This window comes from Xenopus laevis, chromosome 5S, assembly GCF_017654675.1.
Source record: "Xenopus laevis strain J_2021 chromosome 5S, Xenopus_laevis_v10.1, whole genome shotgun sequence".
Taxonomy (NCBI): domain Eukaryota; kingdom Metazoa; phylum Chordata; class Amphibia; order Anura; family Pipidae; genus Xenopus; species Xenopus laevis.
The window spans coordinates 138,690,125-138,704,650 of record NC_054380.1 but is presented as its reverse complement, the minus strand read 5'-3'; the positions used below and the strand labels follow the sequence as shown (position 1 = coordinate 138,704,650).

Genomic DNA, 14,526 nt, shown 5'->3' with positions numbered 1-14,526 from the left:
GGTTGAAAAAAGGTACACGTTCATCAAGTTCAACCCCCCAACTCTATTCCGAGCCACAAAGTTAGAACTTTATTTCATTGTAACAAGAAACTTTCTGAATATGATCAATTAAAAAATCTGTACCACTATTTTTCATTTAATATCATTAAAAGAAGTCTTTCTTTATTAGATTAGTTTATTTTTTTACTCTCTTCTTGGTAATGGAGCTCCTTAAGAGATGCCCAACTCTTTATTGGGACTGGATCTTCTTTTACTCCCTGCTCCTCTTCTTGGTAATGGTTCTCCTTGAAAGATCCCCAACACTTTATTGGGATTGGATCTTCTATTACTCCCTCCGCTTCTTGGTAATGGTTCTCCTTAAGAGATGCCCAACTCTTTATTGGGATTGGATCTTCTTTTACGCCCTCATTTTCTTGGTAATGGAACTCCTTGAAAGATCCCCAACACTTTTTTGGGACTGGATCGTCTTTTTCTGCCTCCTCTTCTTGTTAATGGAGCTCCTTGAAAGATCCCCAACTCTTTATTGGGACTGGATTATCTTACTCCCTCATTTTCGCTGTAAAACAGCTCCATGAAAGTTCCCCAACTCTTTATAGGGTCTGTATCTTCTTTTACTCCCTTCTTTTCTTGGTAAAGCTCAGGAGCTCCGCCATACACCACACCAATACTTTCAACTAGAAGTAGGTAGCCTGCGATCTGCCACGTAGATCATGGACCTGCATAACCGGCTTCTCGTTAGTATCACTTTGGAGTAGACTGGAGGTAAGTAAAGGGTGTAATGGGCCTTAGACCCGCCTAATCAATAGATTCAATACCCTTCAATACCCAGTTAGATATCCACCACTTCGCCCGCACTCAATACCTCCCGGTTATTTACAGAGAGAGACGGATGAATTCGGCACCATGTGTATATAAATACACCCCAAGATTGTCTGGCTAACCTGCCAATCAGCCGCAGAGGATCAAGTTCCATAATAGGTATTGAGATGAAGGGTTTCCAAAAAATTATTATACAAAATGGGTCGAATTTTAGAGTAATGTGATTTTTTTAAAATTTTATTCACAATTCAAATGGTATGTTAATTATGAAAAATTTGCAACGTCTATAATACAATCTAATAGTCCTGACCGAAAGCTCCGGGAAAAAACGTGACTTTTGCACGTCCAATTTTTTTCAGAGTGCAACTTTTTTTTGAAGCACAATTTTTTTTTCTCCCAATGGAGTCTATGGGGCATCATTTTCTGAACAAAACGTGGCAAAAATTTGGCTCATCGCTACTATTAACATCTTCAAATGGTTCAAGGGACCTTGACCATTGACTTCTACATGAACTCTGCAGGTTTTAGGAGGAGAATAGTTGAATTAGAACTGTTTCCAGGGTCAAGATGTGATAAATCTCACATTCAAATTCAAGTTGGTGGTTTTCAATTAGAATTTATGTTGAGTTTTGATCAAAAAAAAATTGAATTTACCATTCGAACCTTATTAAATCTGCCCTTAATGTCACTGGTTTGGGCTTGCTCAGTCACTGCTGGTCATCTGTCCCCTCTCTTTTCCTGATCAGTTAGAAACAAGATCTACTACTGTATGTTCTGTTGTTTGGTTTAAATAAACACAGTTCAAAAACCACTGAAAGAGCCACCAACCAGTCTGACCAGCAAGTAGTCAAGGAAGTTGTCAGGAGAAAGAAAGAGGCTGATGTTCTTCTGCTTAGGAATAAAATTATAAGCCTTTCTCAGATCTTTCCTAAGCAGAAGAACATCAGTCTCTTTCTTTCTCCTGACAACTTCCTTGACTACTTGCTGGTCAGACTGGTGGGAAAATGACCAGCAGGTGGCGCTGTTGTAACAAAATTCATTCATATTAACAGTACATGTATCTCTTAATATCTTGGAACTAAAAAATAGGGATGTACTGAATCCACTATTTTGGATTCGGCCGAACCCCTGAATCTTTCGCGAAAGATTCGTCTGAATACCGAATCGAATATGCAAATTAGGGGTGGAAAGGGGAAAACATTTTTTACTTTCTTTTTTTGTGACACAAAATCACACAATTTTCCTCCCTGCCCCTAATTTGCATATTCAAAATTAGGATTTGGTTTGGCCGGCAGAAGGATTCGACCGCCGAATCCTGGCCCAATTCCAGATTCGGTGCATCTAAATAATGAATGTAAATGACAAAAGTACTTAGAATAGCCCCCTCATCAATTTTACATTCACTCGCAGGGTCTCCATTTTCAGCTCATTCTTCTACCAAGGCCAGATAACTCCAGGCTATGAATGTAAATCTCTACCTGTATCCATGATGAGGATCCAAGTAAGGGATCTAGAATCCTTGCCTTATGTATGCGGTGTACTTATACCCCAGGGAAACGCCAGGCATGTAGGGTCCTCCTCCACAAATTCATCCCCTTTAAAGCATAACTAAACCATAAAAATGAATGTGGCCAAAAGTGTCATATTTTATATAGTGAACTTATTGCACGAGGCTAAAGTTTGAGCTTGTCAATAGCAGCAATGATCCAGGACTTCAAACTTGTCACAGGGGGTCACCATCTTGGAAAGTGTCTGTGACACTCACATGCTCAGTGGGCTCTGATTGGCTGTTGAGAAGCTAAGCTTAGGGCTCGTCACTAATTATCCAGCAGAAAATGAGCTTCCCTGGCTGTAATATAAGCTGATGCTACAGGTTTGCTGATTATTCAATTCTGATGCTAATTGCACTGGTTTCTGTGCTGCCATGTAGTAATTATGTGTATTAATTACTAATCAGCCTTATATTGTGACATTTCTATTCTATGTGTACTGTATATTGTGAGTGGCTCCCTAAGCTCAGTAAGTGACAGCAGCACAGAGCATGTGCAGTGAATCAGCAGAAAAGAAGATGGGGAGCTACTGGGGCATCTTTGGAGACACAGATCTTTACTGCTAAAGGGCTGTGGTTGCCTTGGGCTGGTACAGAAGCACAAAACATCATGTACAACACTACCTACTTCTTTAGTTAGGCTTAAGTTCTCCTTTATTAGCAAGCTGAGGCAAATGGGATCAGTGCTAGTTTTTCTCTTTTTCTTTTATCCCTCTTACAGTTCCTATTTTGGTTTAACCAATGTGAGATTTAGCCAGATCTGTTTCACTCTTGGTAACCGCAGCTATTCTCATCCCTGAGTGAGTATGGATGACGTATGTTCCCATAAGGACATAAAATCACAGGAGAATGAGGGAATGTCGCCGGTGAAGCTTGAAATCAGCGGTAATGATACAGTTACATCACTGCTCTGAGATTAAATCTTTCTTGGATACTGATAAATCTGCAGGTGATTTGCCCTATAACAATTTGCAGCACCTGTTGCTGAAATGGAGGTAAGTACAAAAAATGAGCCCAGTGGCATAATCAGAAGATACAGGGCCATAAAAAATGAATTTAGGGCCCTTTAAAACTTTTGTAATATGACATTTTCATAAACATGTAGGGGAGAAGAGAAATCCTTCCCCTGCTTTTCTGTCTGTGACATCATTCAGCCCAGTAACAGGCTGGAGAGCGACCTGATTGGCTGGACACCGCAGTGCATCCTGGGAGGAGAGGGTGTGCCAGACTGTGAAGCTGTGTGTGTAGGCCCTGCTGGATCTGTGAGTCTCCAGGAGTGCAGAAGAGAGGCTGTCTGACCCTGCCACGCTGCTAAAGCTTCAGAGGAGGAAAGTGCCATTTGAGAAGAGTTTCCACTGTGATCTGCCTCTGAGAGAGATTGCTGAATAAATCCCTTGAAGAGAGGATTTGCCACAGTACTGAGCCTAACAGGAAGACAGGCCTTGTGTGATTTTGCCTGCTACGTGGGAAGCTGCTATTTTCCAAGGGAAAAGGTACTCTGGGGAAAGGTAGCGCTACCAGGGGAATAAGAGCTCTGGGGAAAGGGACATTGCAATTTGAACTGTGTGCTTTTAACCCTTCCAGACAAGTGGGACTGTGATACTATAAGAACTGTGTTTGAACAGATAGTTAAAACCTAATAGGGATTTAGGTGGTGTCCCTTATATTCCCATACAGGCGTGACTTGTGTATTAGTTACTACTTTACAGTTTATATAAAGTTAAATATTGTTATCCGCAAAGTGTGTGTTTATTATTTCCTAGGGGATTCCTCTGAGGTAAGTTCCTCAGTGCTCCCTAGGTGGAGGCACTGCGCTGTGATTTCCCAGTTCCCAGTACTTTTCGACTTGCAAAAGGGACTCAGGGCCCCTGAATTGCCAAGGAAGCTATTATTTAAAGGGACAGTAACCAAAATAGCGTTACATTGGAGGCACTGCTGAGATGTCGACTGGGAAGCTGGGGATGTTTGATGAAAATATGTCTGCCTTTGAAACTCCACAAAGTGTTCGCCAATGGTGTACTGCATTGGGACTTAACCCCCGAAAGGTTGCCGCTGTTGGGCCCATGGTGCCCAGAGTGAAGGAAGAATTTATTTATCAAGTTCTGGATGGGGAACAGATTTTTTACCGCCCAAGGGTGGCTGCGTCACGGCGGGATTCTGCCGGGGTCCTGTTGAATGTTCTTATAGACAGCCCCAGAGAGATAGATCGTGACCGTGTTCCCCCTGATATTGATGCTGAAAGTGAAGGGCCCTGGAAGATTGTTCTGCCTGATATGTCTGATGACGCAGATGAGTTAACTTCCCAGGGTGATGCCCTTACTACCCAGTATGCAGTGAAGGCACCGGAGAGTGTGCAGCTGAACAAGACGTTGTTTGATTCGCCAGCTGAAAAGAGTCACATAAAGAGATGTCCATCCTGTGAGAGCGTGGTCTCCAAGGGGAGTCACCATAGTTCTGGTGGCCGGCTGGATACCCCAGAGATTGTGAGCGCGCTGGGACAACTTACTGACCAACTGACACAGCTAGCCTGGAATGGTAATTTTAAGAGACTTAAAGTGTTTTCAGGTACCAATCCTGTACCCTCAGGTGAAGAGTCCTTTGAGTGTTGGAGAGACTCCACTGTTGTGTCCGTGAGAGATTGGACTGGGCCCGAGACTACTATGAGAAGGAAGATCCTTGAAAGTCTTCGCAGCCCTGCCGTGGATGTTGTTAAGTCCTATATGGTCGGTCACCCCGATGCTACTTCGGGTGATCTGATTGAAGTCCTGGAGGTGACGTTTGGCCCTGTAGAGAGTGCTACAGAGATGCTCTATCGCTTCCACTCTACCGTCCAGAAAGAGAAGGAAGATTTGTCTGCTTATCTTGTGCGGCTAGAACAAGGCCTGAGACTGCTATTTAGCCGCGGTGCAATTACAGACGATGAAATGGATTCTATGAGAATTTGCCAATTGAAAAGAGGGACCCTGAATAGTGACCCTGTTGCCATAACAATTAGAGCACACTACCAGGATAAGCTACCCCCTGGGTATGTTGCTCTGATGGAGAGAGTTCGGCGAGAGGAGGCTGATGCCTATGTGAGGGTCAAACGGAGTTCCACTGCAGGGCATACAGAGAAATCCCCTGCTGAAGCAAAATTTGCAGAAGAGAACAAGAAACTTCGCAAAGAGTTGGAGGACTTAAAAGCTCAATTGTCTGAGAGAGCCAAACCCCCAGCTGAAACTAAGAGAGTTCCTACGTGTTACCGGTGTGGAAAGCTTGGCCACATCCAGTCAAACTGCCCAGTTCCTGATGAAGGTGAAACCCAATCTGCACTGTGTAAAGTACGCCGTAGGCGTAGAAGATTCCATGGGAGATGTTACAAGTGCCAAGTGATGGGTCATCAGGCCCGAAGTTGTAAGACTTACAAAATTTCCACCATACAGAAGTCTTATTATGAGCCTTCTGTCTGTGAGAGTGACTCCCCTGAAGAGGATAGGGTGTTGAGTCGAGAGAAGACTACTGTGGAGAACCCTATTGGCATGAAGGTGGCCCCTGAAACCTTTGATACCCCCGATAGATCTAAAGTACTGGGTCTGGGTGAGCGCAGGTCTCCAGGTAAGGCCAATGTTAGGGTCCCAGGTAACAATAGTGATAAAGACATTTTTGACTGTTTTGCTGTCCAGGCATGCCAGGGCATACGGCAAGCGAGGACGTTGCCGATTTGTCCAAGGGGAGAATGTAGGGGAGAAGAGAAATCCTTCCCCTGCTTTTCTGTCTGTGACATCATTCAGCCCAGTAACAGGCTGGAGAGCGACCTGATTGGCTGGACACCGCAGTGCATCCTGGGAGGAGAGGGTGTGCCAGACTGTGAAGCTGTGTGTGTAGGCCCTGCTGGATCTGTGAGTCTCCAGGAGTGCAGAAGAGAGGCTGTCTGACCCTGCCACGCTGGTAAAGCTTCAGAGGAGGAAAGTGCCATTTGAGAAGAGTTTCCACTGTGATCTGCCTCTGAGAGAGATTGCTGAATAAATCCCTTGAAGAGAGGATTTGCCACAGTACTGAGCCTAACAGGAAGACAGGCCTTGTGTGATTTTGCCTGCTACGTGGGAAGCTGCTATTTTCCAAGGGAAAAGGTACTCTGGGGAAAGGTAGCGCTACCAGGGGAATAAGAGCTCTGGGGAAAGGGACATTGCAATTTGAACTGTGTGCTTTTAACCCTTCCAGACAAGTGGGACTGTGATACTATAAGAACTGTGTTTGAACAGATAGTTAAAACCTAATAGGGATTTAGGTGGTGTCCCTTATATTCCCATACAGGCGTGACTTGTGTATTAGTTACTACTTTACAGTTTATATAAAGTTAAATATTGTTATCCGCAAAGTGTGTGTTTATTATTTCCTAGGGGATTCCTCTGAGGTAAGTTCCTCAGTGCTCCCTAGGTGGAGGCACTGCGCTGTGATTCCCAGTTCCCAGTACTTTTCGACTTGCAAAAGGGACTCAGGGCCCCTGAATTGCCAAGGAAGCTATTATTTAAAGGGACAGTAACCAAAATAGCGTTACAAACATATAAATGAATCAGTGCCCACTGGCGCTCTACATTTTCCTGCTATAATACATCAATGTACATGAAATGATAAATTCTTTGGCTTTATTGTATTTGCCTTTCTATTCCAACACTTTCTAATCTCAAATGTAATAAATATACAGTCATATGAAAAAGTTTGGGAACCCCTCTCAGCCTGCATAATAATTGGCTCCATTTTCAACAAAAAAGATAACAGTGATATATCTTTCATTTACTGTACTGGGGTGTTTTCTGAACAAAAACTTTTAGAGAAGCAGTATTCAGTTGTATGGAATTAAATCAAATGTGAAAAACTGGCTGTGCAAAAATGTGGGTACCCTTGTAATTTTGCTAATTTGAATGCGTGTAACTGCTCAATACTGATTACTGGCAACACCAAATTGGTTGGATTAGCTGGTTAAGCCTTGGACTTCATAGGCAGGTGTGTCCAATTATGAGAAAAGGTATTTAAGGTGACCAATTGCAAGTTGTGCTTCTGTTTGACTCTCCTCTGAAGAGTGACAGCAGGGGATCCTCAAAGCAACTCTCAAAAGATCTGAAAACAAAGATTGTTCAGTATCAGGGTTTAGGGGAAGGCTACAAAAAGTTATCTCAGAGGTTTAAACTGTCAGTTTCAACTGTAAGGAATGTAATGAGGAAATGGAAGGCCACAGGCACAGTTGCTGTAAAACCCAGGTCTGACAGGCCAAGAAAAATACAGGAGCGGCATATGCGGAGGATTGTGAGAATGTTACAGACAAGCCAAAGATCATCTCCAAAGACCTGCAAGAACATCTTGCTGCAGATGCAGGTGTATCTGTACATCGTTCTACAATTCAGCACAATTTGCACAAAGAACATGTGTATGGCAGGGGGATGAGAAGCCCTTTCTGCACTCACACAAACACACTCGCTTGTTGTATGGAAAAGATCATTTAGACAAGTCACAGTCATTTTGGAACAAAGTGCTTTGGACTGATGAGACAAAAATTGAGTTATTTGGTCATAACAAAAAGCGCTTTACATGGCGGAAGAAGAACACGGCATTCCAAGAAAAACACCTGCTACCGACTGTCACATTTGGTGGAGGTCCCATCATGCTGTGGGGCTGTGTGGCTAGTTCAGGGGCTGTGTGGCTAGTTCAGGGGCTGTGTGACTAGTTCAGGGGCTGTGTGGCTAGTTCAGGGGCTGTGTGACTAGTTCAGGGACTACTGGGGCCCTTGTTAAAGTCCAGGGTCGGATGAATTCAACCCAATATCAACAAATTCTTCAGGATAATGTTCAAGCATCAGTCACAAAGTTGAAGTTACGCTGCAGGGGTCGGATATTCCAACAAGACAATGACCTAAACTCACTTGGAAATCTACAAAGGCACAAGTACAATATTATGGAATGATATTCAACTTGAATATCATGGAAAATCTATGGGATGATTTGAAGCAGACTGTCCATGCTCGGCAGCCATCAAATTTAACTGAACTGGAGAGATTTTGTATGGACCAATGGTCAGAAATAGCCACATCCAGAATCCAGACACTCATCAAAGGCTATAGGAGGCGTCTAGAGGCTGTTACATTTGTAACTAAGTATTCATGTAATATCTCTGTTGAGGTGCCCAAATTTATGCACCTGTCTAATTTTGTTATCATGTATATTGCATATTTTCTGTTAATCCAATAAATGTTATTGTTACTACTGAAATACTATTGTTCCCATAAGGCAAGTTATATATTAAATGGAAGTTGCTATTTTAAAAGCTCAGCCAGTGATAAACAAAACTCCAAAGAATTAAGAGGGGTTCCCAAACTTTTTCATATGACTGTGTATTAGCAGGCCCGTTTCCTAACAAGGGATTGTGGTTAACATAAATCCGACAAAGTGGAGAGTCTGTTTGTCTGGACACCTTGTTTTTATGCACCAAAACTTGACCCCAAACAAAGAATTAAAAATGAAGCACCTGCTTTAAGGCCACTGATAGTAACATCCAAGGGGTTGAGGAGAAACATGTTGCCCATGAGCCACTTGTTGGGGATCATTGGCTTAAACCAACTGGAGTATCTAATTGCAACTTATATATGCAGGTATATATTACAGTTGGACTAGAGATGCTTTTGGCAGTTTTTGGGAATGTAAACCCTCATGGACAAGGGGCATATTCTCCACCGGCATTTTTTGTAGCTCCATAACCACCGATGCCATACAAGTAGCAGTTAGATATTGGCAACAAAAACATGCAATAAACCAGAATAAACATGCCCATGATGTCTGTGACATTATCAGCTCGGACTCTGTCCCACTGCAGAGCCACCCATAGATGAGTGGTACAGACTGGCTAGGCCAATGGTAGGCTTTAAATAAGCCCCCTTTGAACCTGCCAGAACCTTTCTTGGACTATAGCAGTGAAACTCTAGTGGCTTATGTTCCTACTTTTACCCAAATCCTACTCAGATCAACCTATGAAGAGCCCTATCAGTTAGGGTCATACTCAGTGGCCAAAGTTATCTGTGTGGCCCTCACTTTACAATAGGATTCCCTGGAATGTACAACTAGATGGCCCTGTCTTACAAAACAATCTGTACTACATCTACTTTATCATTAGCTAGAGGTTCTGTTGGGTTCCTGGCCATGCAGTACAGTCCACATGCTCTACAAACAGAAGTGCAGACAATGGGCTACATTCAATTTAGTGGGGAAAAGGTTTATCACATGAAAACTCATGGACAGAATTCAATTTGAGATGCATTTCAATTCAGAAAAACGTATCTCATGGTTTATCACGTGAAAACGTTATTGAAGTCTACGGGAAAAAACTGGAACTGACTTTGGAGAGAAGTTTGTGCCAAGTGCAAGAAACGGGCACAAGTCACCCGGCAGGTAAGTAAAATAAAAATGTTGATGAATCCACAACAAATTAAAAGATGAAAGCAATGATCTGATTCGTTGTCATGGTTATTTGCAGTTTACCACCTAACTGGCTACCACCCTTTTTAACACTTTACAAAATTCACTTTTTATACAGGTATTGGATCCGTTATCTGAAAAAAAGTGATGGGCGAATTTCGCGTAATGGCTAAAGATTCATGAAAAACTCAGAAATTGACGCCCGCGTCCAATATTGGACGCACGTCCGAAAAGTCGCTCGCTTCAATTTGGTGCTGGAGTTTAAGTCAATAGGCGACTTTTTGGATGCGAGTCCAAAATGTTTATTTCGTCTGCAAATTTTTCGGAGATTGGCTGCAAATTCGTGCCAGGCGAAATTATTTGCCCATCACTACTGGAAACCTGTTATCCAGAAAGCTTCAAATTATGGAACATCTCCCATAGACTCCATTTTATCCAAATAATCCAAATTTTAAAAAAATATTTTTTTTTCTGTGTAATAATAAAACAGTAGCTTGTACTTGATCCCAACTAAGATATAATTAATCCTTATTGGGTTTATTTAATGTTTATACATTATATTATATCTAGCACACTTAAGGCATGACAATCCATATTACAGAAAGATCTGTTATCCAGAAAACCCCCAGATCCCAAGCATTCTGGATAACAGGTCCCAGCAAAAGGTTCGTGATATGATATTATTATTTATAAATTAAAATATTCCGCAACTCTGTACAATAAATGGATGCATATATTAAACATACAGATTACATACACAAACAATCACTGATACAAGAGTTAAAGAGGGTCTTACACCCTAAAAAAAATAGGTCCATCTGTAGAAGAATGCAAGTTCTCTCTAAATGCCAACTGCCACTATAGTATCATTTGCTGTGAGATAGTTCCATAGTAGTGAAGTTAAGGCACCTGCTCCATCAAGTTTTGCCCAAATCCTAATTAATGTTTAGTTGATTCAGACTCCCCAGAGAAACACTGCACTAAAGGCATTAATATCAGTAGCCCTGAATACTTGCACATACTGTATATTAGTGTAATGGTGGCCATACACGGGAAGATTAAAGCTGCCGATATCTGTCCTTTAGACTCGGCAGTTTATCTTCTGACGGGTCTCTTTTATCAGGCCAAAAATTGGCCATATATCGATCGGGGAGGTTTGATTTTTCTGGCGATTGAGGACCACATCGGCTAGTTGATGTGGTCCTACGACATGTCGGCGCCCATTCTCTTCATTGTAATCTGATTATTTGGCCCTGGGGCCGAACGTTCGCATTAACCTGATATCGCCCTGCTGTTGGTGGGCATATTGGGGAAAGATTTGAGCAGATCTTATTGTGACGTATGGCCACCTTAACGGTCAGGGCACACAGGCAGATTCCCGGCGTCAAATCTCCTCTTCTTCGAGGCGACTAATCTCCCGAACTGCCTGTTTGCCCTGACCCATAGACATGTAAATCCCTCTTGTTTGGGAGCAACAAGGCTCTGCTCTAACTGTCAGCTTGTGGTGGCTTTTGGGACAGTGACCAACTGAAACAGCGCTGAGGGCTGGAATTAGTGATCATTAGGCAAAAAGTGTTATCTTTGTAACACAGGTGCCTGGATCACTGGAATTGGGAAGGGAAACCTTACTGGCTGGCAGCCCATGTTGTGTTTCCCTGTTCCCTTCTCCTATAAATGTCAAGAATTACTTTTGGGGTCCGCACATCTCGCTTCAACTACAGTAGCTTCTGTGACTTTACTTTGTCTGGTGCTGTACATACACTGCTATACACATATACCTTAGCTCAAATTCTCACATTCTGTGGCAGAGTGGTCCTTACCTACTGCCTGTAGTGTATCCACATTATCCAGCACCTTATTGTATCTAGGAATTCTGTATAGTGATATATTGGCTCTGTTTAACTCGAGCATCATAAACTCTCACCTCTTGTTTTACCTTGTTATTTACATTGACAGATTTCCCATTTGCATTGCCATGTTCTTCACAGATAACACAATGTCCATATGCAACAGAAACCCAATCTGGCCAACACTAATCTGTGTATGTGTCACTGAAACAACAATATGCCTCAGAACTGAGCAGCCAAATTGGGAAACCCTGTCCCCTAATTACAAAAGAGACAAAGGGCACCGCTCAAAAACTCTCTCTCCTGTGGCTGCTCCCCCATAAAAGTCTGGGTGCTCTGTCCAAAGCGTCCCCACTGTCCACACAATATCCACAATAAAAGAAGGACGGCACACCGGAAAAAAGCAGGTTTATTGCAGGGTCCTGCAGAAAACAATCGACTTACGTGCTTCGGGAATGATTCCCTTAAAGGGATACTGTCATGGGAAAAAAATTTTTTTTCAAAATGAATCACTTAATAGTGCTGCTCCAGCAGAATTCTGCGCTGTCAATTTCCCAGCTGCCCCCAGTCATGTGACTTGTGCCTGCACAAGGAGAGAAATGCTTTCTGGCAGGCTGTTGTTTTTCCTTCTCAATGTAACTGAATGTGTCTCAGTGGGACCTGGATTTTACTATTGAGTGTTGTTCTTAGATCTACCAGGCAGCTGTTATCTTGTGTTAGGGAGCTGCTATCTGGTTACCTTCCCATTGTTCTGTTGTTTGGCTGCCGTGGGGTGAAAAGGGAGGGGTGATATCAGTCCAACTTGCAGTACAGCAGTAAAGAGTGATTGAAGTTTATCAGAGCACAAGTCACATGACTTGGGGCAGCTGGGATATTGACAATATGTCTAGCCCCATGTCAGATTTCAAAATTGAATATAAAAAAATCTGTTTGCTATTTTGAGAAATGGATTTCAGTGCAGAATTCTGCTGGAGCAGCACTATTAACTGATTCATTTTGAAAAAAATGTTTTTTCCCATGACAGTATCCCTTTAATCATAGGCCCTATGATTAAGAGATACATTCCCGAAACGCGTAAGGCGATTGTTATCCGCAGGACCCTGCAAGAAACCTGCTTTTTTTCCAGAGTGCCGTCCTTCTTTTTTTTTGTGGATATCCTGTCCCCTAATTGCCACACTATGGGGTGCAGCAGTTGTAGGAAGGGGGTGATACATCTGCAGTGAAGGGTATATACATCAAACAGGCAAATATAGTCTTATACGGGTGCGTTAAAGGGGCAATAGGAACAAATCAACATCATTCATTAAAACTAAAGTTTTTCTAGTACACAGATAAAAAAAAATTCGGCACAAACCCCCAGTTAGATTTGCTAATTATCCCACTAAAATGACATGCCCCCCTCCGGCATACAGTGGCTCCGTGTGGCTGGCAGCCTATGCCGTGCCCTGTGCAGTGGGTGCAAGTTTATTTGTAAAGTGCTGCTGTGAGTATTGATTGGGTTCCATATAAGAAACACACAGCAGCAGCACCGAGGCACCCGTCCCTCCTTACAGCTCTCTTAAAGATCCAATTTTCCAAAAGCTTTTTCATTCAGTAACGAGCCGGAATTTGATTTGGAAAAAAAAAAAATCAGAAAAACCATTAAAAAAAAAAAAGGTTGGTGATGCAGGACTGAAATGAATTGATAATGATCAGTAATTTGCTCTGCTGGGTGCAAGCGACTAAATGGAACATCTCAGTGGGAGCCACAACAGCACCGGGGACCTCTGGAAAGGTTATGGCACATTGCCCCGAGCCTCCAGGCGACTTATTCCCGAGATAAGGCAAATAGTCTTGACTCCAGCGTGCAACTTAGTGTCTGCTGCAGAGACACATTCACAAACCCATCAAGGAGATATGAGATCATTAAATCTAGTAATGCTTAAAGGGTCAATGCAGCATCAATATCTTCCCTGTATAAATACATTTATTTTATCCCATTATTTTGTGCAGCAGAAGGAAACACTCACTTCCAGCGATTACTCTGCTACTAAGCAACCTAAGGCAACACTAACCACACTAAACACTAAAAACTGCTTCGTCTCTTTCCAACCTCACAAGCAAAGTGATTTTTGCAGCCTGAAACACTGGCACATGGTGGGCACAACTAATTCCCCTGCAAACTGATGGACCACCACCAACCCCAGCCAAACAGTTATTCCAATTGTCAGGCAGTTTCCTACCTTAAGGTGTTGGCAGTAGTCGGACCTCTTCTGAAATGTGTCTCACTGTACAGTGTGGAATATTTATACCCAGAAACACCCCCACCTCACTCACTCCCATAGAATGCTTCAATGTTTCCACCCCCTCGTGGTTCCTGAATGACAGACCAATACCGTTCCCCTCGTCTTTTGGAGAATAAGAAAACGACATGACGTTGAGATCCCTTCACTGGAACTCTATAAAGTGGACGTCTATCCTAATTTCAAGTTCCTGTTCTGTCAATGGGAGGCAGCTGTAAGTAATGTGTTATCTCCCAATACATTCAGTAGGACACCAGGCAATTCATTAGCTTTAGTTCAGTCTTGTTCCCGGGGGGGCTAGTGATTTCATTCTACATGCACCAGTAGCCAAAATGATAGCTGCTTTAAGTGCAATCAATGAGACGCGCACGTCTTTTGTTGGGGTGATTATTCTTGTTTTTTCACCCAGGACTAGTTCCCACTTAACTGGTGTAGAGCTTTAGATACATTCAACTATGGGCCCTTTCATATATGTGTGTGAGTAAGGGAGAGTTGTTGCAGAACTATATCAGCTGCACAAACAGGATTTGTGGATGCCAGGAGTTCTTAAACTAATAAAAATTAATTTTTTAGCATACAATGAATAT

At 42.6% G+C, this 14,526-nt stretch overlaps 1 protein-coding gene across 1 annotated transcript in view; it reads right to left on the bottom strand.

The window, feature by feature from the left end:
* pnoc.S (prepronociceptin S homeolog) overlaps positions 1–13,993 on the bottom strand; it is a 43,837-nt gene extending 29,844 nt beyond the window's left edge. The window contains exon 1 of the mRNA XM_018264820.2: positions 13,880–13,993. The gene's annotated coding sequence lies outside the window, so the exon portion shown is untranslated. The remainder of the gene's footprint in view (positions 1–13,879) is intronic.
* Between the last annotated feature and the right edge of the window lie 533 nt (positions 13,994–14,526).